The sequence below is a fragment of the Meles meles genome, chromosome 5 (genome assembly GCF_922984935.1).
Source record: "Meles meles chromosome 5, mMelMel3.1 paternal haplotype, whole genome shotgun sequence".
Classification (NCBI taxonomy): domain Eukaryota; kingdom Metazoa; phylum Chordata; class Mammalia; order Carnivora; family Mustelidae; genus Meles; species Meles meles.
The window spans coordinates 40,808,930-40,819,318 of NC_060070.1; the positions used below are offsets into that span (position 1 = coordinate 40,808,930).

The 10,389-nt window shown below is 39.1% G+C and overlaps 1 pseudogene; it reads right to left on the minus strand.

Moving 5' to 3' along the window:
* The window catches only part of LOC123942117, a 163,938-nt pseudogene extending 153,916 nt beyond the window's left edge, over positions 1–10,022 (minus strand).
* Between the last annotated feature and the right edge of the window lie 367 nt (positions 10,023–10,389).

Below are 10,389 nucleotides of genomic sequence, written 5' to 3' on the forward strand. Positions count from 1 at the left end.
TGCAAACTTTAATTTCCTAATACGAATCAATCTTTTATCCTCCTTTATCTTGGCTTTTAAACTTTAAACTTTCTTTTTAAACTTTAATTCCAGTGTAGTTAACATACAGTGTTATATTAGTTTCAAGTAATTCAAGATGAAAACTGAGTGATTCAACAATTCAATACATTACTCAGTGTTCATCATTAAGTGGACCCTTAATCCTCTTCACCTATTTTACCCATACTCCCACCCACCTCTCCTCCAGTTTGTTCTCCACCTAATGGGGTTCTCCATCACTTTGTTCTATATAGTTAAGTCTGTTTTTTGGTTTGTCTCTATGTTTTCCTTTGTTCATTTTTTTGTTTCTTAAATTTCACATATGAATGATATCATACACTATTTGTCTTTCTCCTACTAGTCTATTTTGCTCGGAGTTATACTCTCTAGCTCCATCTATGTTGTTGCAAATGGCAAAATTTCATTCTTTTTATGGCTGAGTAATATTCCATTATCTATCTATTTATCTATCTATGTGTGTTACATACATATACACACACAATATATACACATATATACAATGACATATATAGATAGATACATAGATAGATAGATAGATATAGATGTGCTAGTTTAAATTTATCTCTATATAAACTAACTTGAGTTATCTATTGATGGACACTTGGGCTGCTTCCATAATCTGGCTACTATAAACAATGCTGCAATAAACATAGGGATGCATGTATCTCTTTGAATTAGTGTTTTTGTATTCTTCGGGTGAATACCCAGTAGTGCAATTACTAGACCATGGGCTAGGCCTATTTTCAATTTTTTTTGGATCCTCAATACTGTCTTCAACAATGGCTACACCAGTTTGCATTTACATGAAGAGTGCAAGAGGGTTCCTTTCCTCCACATCCTTGTCAACACTTATTTCTTGAGTTTTTTATTTTAGCCATTCTGACAGGTGTGAAGTGATACCTCATTGTAGTTTTGATTTGCGTTTCCCTGATGATGAATACAATGTTGAGCATCTTTTTGTATGTCTGTTGGCCATCTGTATGTCTTCTCTGGGAAAATGTCCAGTCATGTCTTCTGCTCATTTTTAAATTCTAATATGAATAAATTTAAATAAAGTCTTTTTATTCTCAGAATGAATTCTGTTATATTCGTTGTAGTCAGGGGCATGTACCCCCCAGTGATGTTTATCATACTGCTATGTCCCAACAATCTTATCAACTTTTTTCAATTATGCTTGACTTTATATATAACAAATTTAAAGAATTTGAAAGGAAACCTGGTTTACTGCTTTTCTTAGTTTGCTCAGGATTATTTCTAATATTTCCCAGAGTTGCTTCTGCGAAATAATAGCACAATAAAGTGATATTTTATCACACCTACATTACGTTGCAAGGTTAACACTTTGGAAGGTAGAAAAGGAATGAGGGGGATTCACAGGCCAAATGCTAACACTGCTGCTTGATGAAAGTTTAAATAATGTGTCTAATGGCTCTTTATATTGTTTTGCTATAAGAAAGTAAATTTAGGGAGGAGTCAAGATGGCAGAGAAGTAGCAGGCTGAGACTACATCAGGTAGCAGGAGATCAGCTCGATAGCTTATCTAAACATTGCAAACACCTACAAATCCAACGGGAGATTGAAGAGAAGAAGAACAGCAATTCTAGAAACAGAAAATCAACCACTTTCTGAAAGGTAGGACTGGCGGAGAAGTGAATCTAAAACGACGTGAAGATAGACTGCAGGGGGAGGGGCTGGCTCCCGGCAAGCGGCAGAGCAAAGGAGCACAAAATCAGGACTTTTAAAAGTCTGTTCCACTGAGGGACATTGCTCCAGAGGCTAAACCAGGGTGAAGCCCACGCGGGGTCAGCGTGGCCCCAGGTCCCGCAGGGTCACAGAAGGATCAGGGGTATCGGAGTGTCGCAGAGTTGCAGGTGTTAGAACGGAAAAGCCAGCTACAGAAACAGAGCCGAGGACTGAACTCTCAGCTCAGTGTTACCTTGAGCTGGTCGCAGGCTGGGTGAGCTCGAAGCGCGACTGGAGTCTGGGGATACGGGAGTGATTGGGTGCTGTCCTCTGGGGGTGCACTGAGGAGTGGGGCCCCGAGGTCTCAGCTTCTCCGGGCCTGAGACTGGGAGGCCGCCATTTTCATTCCCATCCTCCGGAACTCTACGGAAAGCGTTCAGGGAACAGAAGCTCCAAAAAACGAACCCAAGCAGATTACTTAGTCTGGCGCCCGGTAAGGGCGGTGCAATTCCGCCTTGGGCAAAGACACTTGAGAGTCACTACAACAGGCCCCTCCCCCAGAAGATCAACAAAATATCCAGCCAGGACGAAGTTCATCTATCAAGGAAAGCAATTTCAATACCTAAGACAGCAGCGGAATTTCAGAGGAGAAAGCAAAGCACGGAACTCATGGCTTTCTCCCCATGATTCTATAGTCTTGAAGTTTATTCAATTATTTTTTTCAGTTTTTTTTCTTTCTGTTTTTTCTTGTGCTAAATTTTTTAAAACCTTTACCCCTTTCCTTTTTAACGTTTTTTGACTAGTTTATCTAAAATATATATTTTTTCTTTCTTTTTTATATTTTTTCTTTATTTGTTTAATTTTTTTAATTTTTTTCTTTTTTTTTTCTGAACCTCTTTTTATCCCCTTTCTCCCCCCCATAATTTGGGGTCTCTTCTGATTTGGTTACAGCATGTTTTTCTGGGGTCTTTGCCACCCTTTTAGTATTTTACTTGATCCTTCATATCCTCTTATCTGGACAAAATGACAAGGCGGAAAAAATCACCACAAACAAAAGAACAAGAGGCAGTACCGAAGGCTAGGGACCTAATCAACACAGACATTGGTAATGTGTCAGATCAAGAGTTCAGAATGACGATTCTGAACATTCTAGCCGGGCTCGAAAAAGGCATGGAAGATATTAGAGAAACCCTCTCTGGAGATATAAAAGCCCTTTCTGGAGAAATTAAAAAACTAAAATCTAACCAAGTTGAAATCAAAAAAGCTATTAATGAGGTGCAATCAAAAATGGAGGCTCTCACTGCTAGGATAAATGAGGCAGAAGAAAGAATTAGTATTAGAAGACCAAATGACAGAGAATAAAGAAGCCGAGCAAAAGAGGGACAAACAGCTACTGGACCACGAGGGGAGAATTCGAGAGATAAGTGACATCGTAAGACAAAACAACATTAGAATAATTGGGATTCCATTAGAAGAAGAAAGAGAGAGGGGAGCAGAAGGTATATTGAAGAGAATTATTGGAGAGAATTTCCCTAGTATGGCAAAGGGAACAAGCATCAAAATCCAGGAGGTGCAGAGAACCCCCCTCAAAGGCAACAAGAATAGGTCCACACCCCGTCACCTAATAGTAAAATTTACAAGTCTTAGTGACAAAGAGAAAATCCTGAAAGCAGCCCAGGAAAAGAAGTCTGTAACATACAATGGTAAAAATATTAGATTGGCAGCAGACTTATCCACAGAGACCTGGCAGGCCAGAAAGAGCTGGCATGATATATTCAGAGCACTAAACGAGAAAAACATGCAGCCAAGAATACTCTATCCAGCTAGGCTATCATTGAAAATAGAAGGAGAGATAAAAACTTCCAGGACAAACAAAAACTGAAAGAATTTGCAAACACCAAACCAGCTCTCCAGGAAATATTGAAAGGGGTCCTCTAAGCAAAGAGAGAGCCTAAAAGTAGTAGATCAGAAAGGTACAGAGACAATATACAGTAACAGTCACCTTACAGGCTAATAATGGCACTAAATTCATATCTCTCAATAGTTACCCTGAATGCTAATGGGCTAAATGTCCAATCAAAAGACACAGGGTATCAGAATGGATAAAAAAACAAAACCCATCAATATGTTGCCTACAAGAAACTCATTTTAGACGCGAAGACACCTCCAGATTTAAAGTGAGGGGGTGGAAAACAATTTACCATGCTAATGGGCATCAGAAGAAAGCTGGGGTGGCAATCCTTATATCAGATCAATTAGATTTTAAGCCAAAGACTATAATAAGAGATGAGGAAGGACACTATATCCTACTCAAAGGGTCTGTCCAACAAGAAGATCTAACAATTTTAAATATCTATGCCCCTAACGTGGGAGCAGCCAACTATATCAACCAATTAATAACAAAATCAAAGAAACACATCAATAATAATACAGTAATAGTAGGAGACTTTAACACTCCCCTCACTGAAATGGACAGATCATCCAAGCAAAAGATCAACAAGGAAATAAAGGCCTTAAATGACACACTGGACCAGATAGACATCACAGATATATTCAGAACATTTCATCCCAAAGCAACAGAATACACATTCTTCTCTAGTGCACATGGAACCTTCTCCAGAATAGATCACATCCTGGGTCACAAATCAGGTCTCAACTGGTATCAAAAGATTCGGATCATTCCCTGCATATTTTCAGACCACAATGCTCTGAAGCTAGAACTCAATCACAAGAGGAAAGCTGGAAAGAACCCAAATACATGGAGACTAAACAGCATCCTTCTAAAGAATGAATGGGTCAACCAGGAAATTAAAGAAGAATTGAAAAAATTCATGGAAACAAATGATAATGAAAACACAACGGTTCAAAATCTGTGGGACACAGCAAAGGAAGTCCTGAGGGGAAAATATGTAGCGGTACAAGCCTTTCTCAAGAAACAAGAAAGGTCTCAAGTACACAACCTAACCCTACACATAAAGGAGCTGGAGAAAGAACAAGAAAGAAACCCTAAACCCAGCAGGAGAAGAGAAATCATAAAGATCAGAGCAGAAATCAATGAAATAGAAACCAAAAAAAAAAAAAATAATAATAATAATAATAATAGAAAAAAATCAATGAAACTAGGAGCTGGTTCTTTGAAAGAATCAATAAGATTGATAAACCCCTGGCCAGACTCATCAAAAAGAAAAGAGAAAGGACCCAAATAAATAAAATCATGAATGAAAGAGGAGAGATCACAACTAACACCAAAGAAATACAGACAATTATAAGAACATACTATGAGCAACTCTATGCCAACAAATTGGACAATCTGGAAGAAATGGATGCATTCCTAGAGACATATAAACTACCACAACTGAACCAGGAAGAACTAGAAAACCTGAACAGGCCCATAACCAGTAAGGAGATTGAAACAGTCATCAAAAATCTCCAAATAAACAAAAGCCCAGGGCCAGATGGCTTCCAGGGGAATTCTACCAAACATTTAAAAAAGAACTAATTCCTATTCTCCTCAAACTGTTCCAAAAAATAGAAATGGAAGGAAAACTTCTAAACTCATTTTATGAGGATACCATCACCTTGATCCCAAATCCAGACAAGGATCCCACCAAAAAAGAGAACTACAGACCAATATCCTTGATGAACACAGATGCAAAAATTCTCACCAAAATACTAGCCAATAGGATTCAACAGGACATTAAAAGGATTATTCACCACGATCAAGTGGGATTTATTCCAGGGCTGGAGAGTTGGTTCAACATCTGCAAATCAATCAAGGTGATAGAACACATTAATAAAAGAAAGAACAGGAAACATATGATACTCTCAATAGATGCTGAAAAAGCATTTGACAAAGTACAGCATCCCTTCCTGATCAAAACTCTTCAAAGTGTAGGGATAGAGGGCACATACCTCAATATTATCAAAGCCATCTATGAAAAACCCACCGCAAATATCATTCTCAATGGAGAAAAACTGAAAGCTTTTCCGTTAAGGTCAGGAACACGGCAGGGATGTCCATTATCACCACTGCTATTCAACATAGTACTAGAAGTCCTAGCCTCAGCAATCAGACAACAAAAAGAAATTAAATGCATCCAAATTGGCAAAGAAGAAGTCAAACTATCACTCTTCACAGATGATATGATGCTATATGTAGAAAACCCAAAAGACTCCACTCCAAAACTGCTAGAACTTGTACAAGAATTCAGTAAAGTGTCAGGATATAAAATCAATGCACAGAAATCAGTTGCATTTCTCTACACCAACAATAAGACAGAAGAAAGAGAAATTAAGGAGTCAATCCCATTTACAATTGCACCCAAAACCATAAAATACCTAGGAATAAACCTAACCAAAGAGGCTAAGAATCTATACTCAGAAAACTATAAAGTACTCATGAAAGAAATTGAGGAAGACACAAAGTAATGGAAAAATGTTCCATGCTCCTGGATGGGAAGAATAAATATTATGAAAATATCTCTGCTACCTAAAGCAATCTACACTTTTAATGCAATACCTATCAAAATACCATCCATTTTTTTCAAAGAAATGGAACAAATGATCCTAAAATTGATATGGAACCAGAAAAGACCTCGAATAGCCAAAGGAATATTGAAAAAGAAAGCCAAAGTTGGTGGCATCACAATTCCGGACTTCAAGCTCTATTACAAAGCTGTCATCATCAAGACAGCATGGTACTGGCACAAAACCAGACTCACAGATCAATGGAACAGAATAGAGAGCCCAGAAATAGACCCTCAACTCTGTGGTCAACTAATCTTCAACAAAACAGGAAAGAATGTCCAATGGAAAAAAGACAGTCTCTTCAATAAATGGTGCTGGGAAAATTGGACAGCCACATGCAGAAAAATGAAATTGGACCACTTCCTTACACCACACACGAAAATAGACTCAAAATGGATGAAGGACCTCAATGTGAGAAAGGAATCCATCAAAATCCTTGAGGAGAATGCAGGCAGCAACCTCTTCGACCTCAGCCGCAGCAACATCTTCCTAGGATCATCAGCAAAGGCAAGGGAAGCAAGGGCAAAAATGAACTATTGGGATTTCATCAAGATCAAAAGCTTTTGCACAGCAAAGGGAACAGTTAACAAAACCAAAAGACAACTGACAGAATGGGAGAAGATATTTGCAAACACATAGCAGATAAAGGGCTAGTGTCCAAAATCTATAAGGAACTTCGCAAACTCAACACCCAAAGAACAAACAATCCAATCAAGAATTGGGCAGAGGACATGAGCAGACATTTCTGCAAAGAAGACATCCAGATGGCCAACAGACACATGAAAAAGTGCTCCACATCACTCGGCATCAGGGAAATACAAATCAAAACCACAATGAGATATCACCTCACACCAGTCAGAATGGCTAAAATTAAAAGTCAGGAAATGACAGATGCTGGCGAGGATGCGGAGAAAGGGGAACCCTCCTACACTGTTGGTGGGAATGCAAGCTGGTGCAACCACTCTGGAAAACAGCATGGAGGTTCCTCAAAATGTTGAAAATAGAACTACCCTATGACCCAGCAATTGCACTACTGGGTATTTACCCTAAAGATACAAACGTAGTGATCCGAAGGGGCACATGCACCCGAATGTTTATAGCAGCAATGTCTACAATAGCCAAACTATGGAAAGAACCTAGATGTCCATCAACAGATGAATGGATGAAGAAGAAGTGGTATATATACACAATGGAATACTATGCAGCCATCAAAAGAAATGAAATCTTGTCATTTGCGATGACGTGGATGGAACTAGAGGGTATCATGCTTAGTGAAATAGGTCAATCGGAGAAAGACAACTGTCATATGATGTCCCTGATATGAGGACGTGGAGATGCAACATGGGGGGTTAGGGGGATAGGAGAAGAATAAATGAAACAAGATGGGATTGGGAGGGAGACAAACCATAAATACTCTTAATCTCACAAAACAAACTGGGGGTTGCTGGGAGGAGGTGGGGTTGGGAGAGGGGGAGGCGGTTATGGACATTGGGGAGGGTATGTGCTATCGTGAGTGCTGTGAAGTGTGTAAACCTGATGATTCACAGACCTGTACCCCTGGGGATAAAAATACATTATATGTTTATTAAAAAAAAAAAAAGAAAGGATGAATACCCAACTTTTGTAGCAACATGGACAGGACTGGAAAGTGATTATACTGAGTGAAATAAGTCAAGCAGAGAGAGTCAATTATCATATGGTTTCACTTATTTGTGGAGCATCACAAATGACATGGAGGACATTGGGAGATGGAGAGGAAAAGGAAGTTGAGGGAAATTGGAAGGGGAGGTGAACCATAAGAGACTATGGACTCTGAAAAACAACCTGAGGGTTTTGAAGTGGCGGGGGTGGGAGGTTGGGGGAACCAGGTAGTGGGTAATAGGGAGGGCACGTATTGCATGGAGCACTGGGTGTTGTGCAAAAACAATGAATACTGTTATGCTGTAGCACATTTCAACATATGGAATAAAGGCATGGTTCACATTATTCTGACAAAGGGTGAATGCCATTTGTCTTTACCAGCTAAATTGCCACTGCCAAGTAACAGTATCATAAACAGTTTATAATTTACTCAGCTTTGAAACTGTATAATTTTGGCAATTTTTTTTAATTTGAAGGACTTCCTTCATCTCAAAATTTACATATAAAATAAGATGTTATTAATATTTTATATTACACTCTTCAAATTTACATAATTTCTCATTCATATGCTATAAAATTGAGTTGCAATTTACTGTGTCCAAATCACCATCAAAGTTGCTTTTAAGCATTATTGCTCCTGTCCACTTTTAAAATTTTTAGATCCTCAGGGTGCCTGGATGGCTCAGTCATTAAGCATCTGTCTTCAGCTCAGGTCATGATCCCAGGGTACAGGGATCAAGCTCTGCATCAGGCTCCCTGCTTACTCAGCAGGAAGTCTCCTTCTCCCTCTCCCACTCCCCCTGCTTGTGTTCCCTCTCTCACTGTCTCTCTCTATATCAAATAAACAAATAAATTAAATCTTAAAAAATAGGTAAAAGGAAATTTTTAGATCCTCAACTGTGGACCTACATTAGTAGCTTACATAGCTTATATAACTTATATAGCCTTTAAGGTTTGCAAAACATTTTCTTTCATCTTATCTCATTTGGGGATTATAATGGCTGTGTTCAATAGATTGGAAACTTAAAATATATTCTTATCTGGACAAACTGAGACTCATCAAGCTTCATTTCCAGTAAGTAATGTAGCCACAACACAGAGTTCCTGATTTGAAATCCAGAGACTTTTCTTACCAAAATGAAAGATATAAGGTGAGTAAATACATAGTAATCTGTCATATGAACAAGCAGTTTTGCTATGATCTGAAAGAGCACTCTGAGATATAATGGTCAGGAAAACTTCACAAAAGCAGAACAAAAGGTAAAATGAACTGGTGTTTCAGCTGTCTTTTGAGAGAAATAGGTGGAATTGCTGAAGGACACATCTTGGCTCACTAGAATGATATGAGAGAGAAAGAAGAGAGTAGTAGGTCACAGTTTTCCAAGACTGTCACTGACAATGCTTCAGTGGGATCACAGATTGTGGCATAGCATAGTGGTAAACAGCAGCTAGGATCGCCAGACCAGAGACAGAATCCTCTTCCACCTCTACAGTGAGAAGGCTGTGTGTGCCACGACACATGGTGTCATGGAAAGAGGCACTGGTCTTCAAACCAGAAATCCAATGTTGGTCCAACTTTGTCTCTGCCACTTCAGTATTCTTTTGGAAAAAAATAAGCCATTTATTTCTGGGATCTTCATTTTCCAGTCCCCTTTATGAACGTGAGGAGCCACCTACGAAGAGTGGAGGAGAATGCTAGCTAATGATGGAGCCCTGTATAATGGCAGTTTACTTTAGGTAGTTACAAAAGTGCATATAAAAACAAAACCTCTTATTTCCCTTGTATTCCTGATAAAATCTTTACTTTTTTCAATTATGAAGTGAATATATTCTCGCTGTGAAATTCAACTAGTCCATAAGTGAATAAACAAGAAATGAAATTTCCCCCTTCTTCCATCCACTCTCATCCTATTCCCCAGAATAACCAGTGTCTCCACTTTGGCGTATCGCCTTCGTAGGCCAGACATCTTCAGAAGCATGATGATAACAATGGGACAAAGCACAGATGCCCATCCTTGGCCCCATCAGAGGAAGAACACACACTTTTCACCTTACCTGTGGTTCTGGGCTGTGAAGCATAGCATGTCATTGCTAATGTTGACTAGACTCATGCTGAATGCCTTGTGTGTATCTCTGCTTTTTCACTCAGGTAGAACTGGGAATCTCCACTATCTGATGCCACTTCCCACTTCTGACAAAGATGAATGGTTTGCTGTCTTCATTCTGATTAGTGGCCATTTTAGCCAGCCTGTGGGATGTGGCCCTTTTCCCTCAACAGCCTTGCATGTCAGAATCAGAGGAGCATCTGCCAGCTCCGGGCTACTGCTTGTAAATCAGGTCTGTGCGATTCAATGCAAAGAACAGGACTTCCCAGAGAAAATGCAGGCTCATTCTGCCAGGAGTGCTCTCAACTCCTGATTTATAGTCACTTCCTGGAAACAGGTGCAAAATCCAGGTTTGTAAATCAAGTCTTTTTAT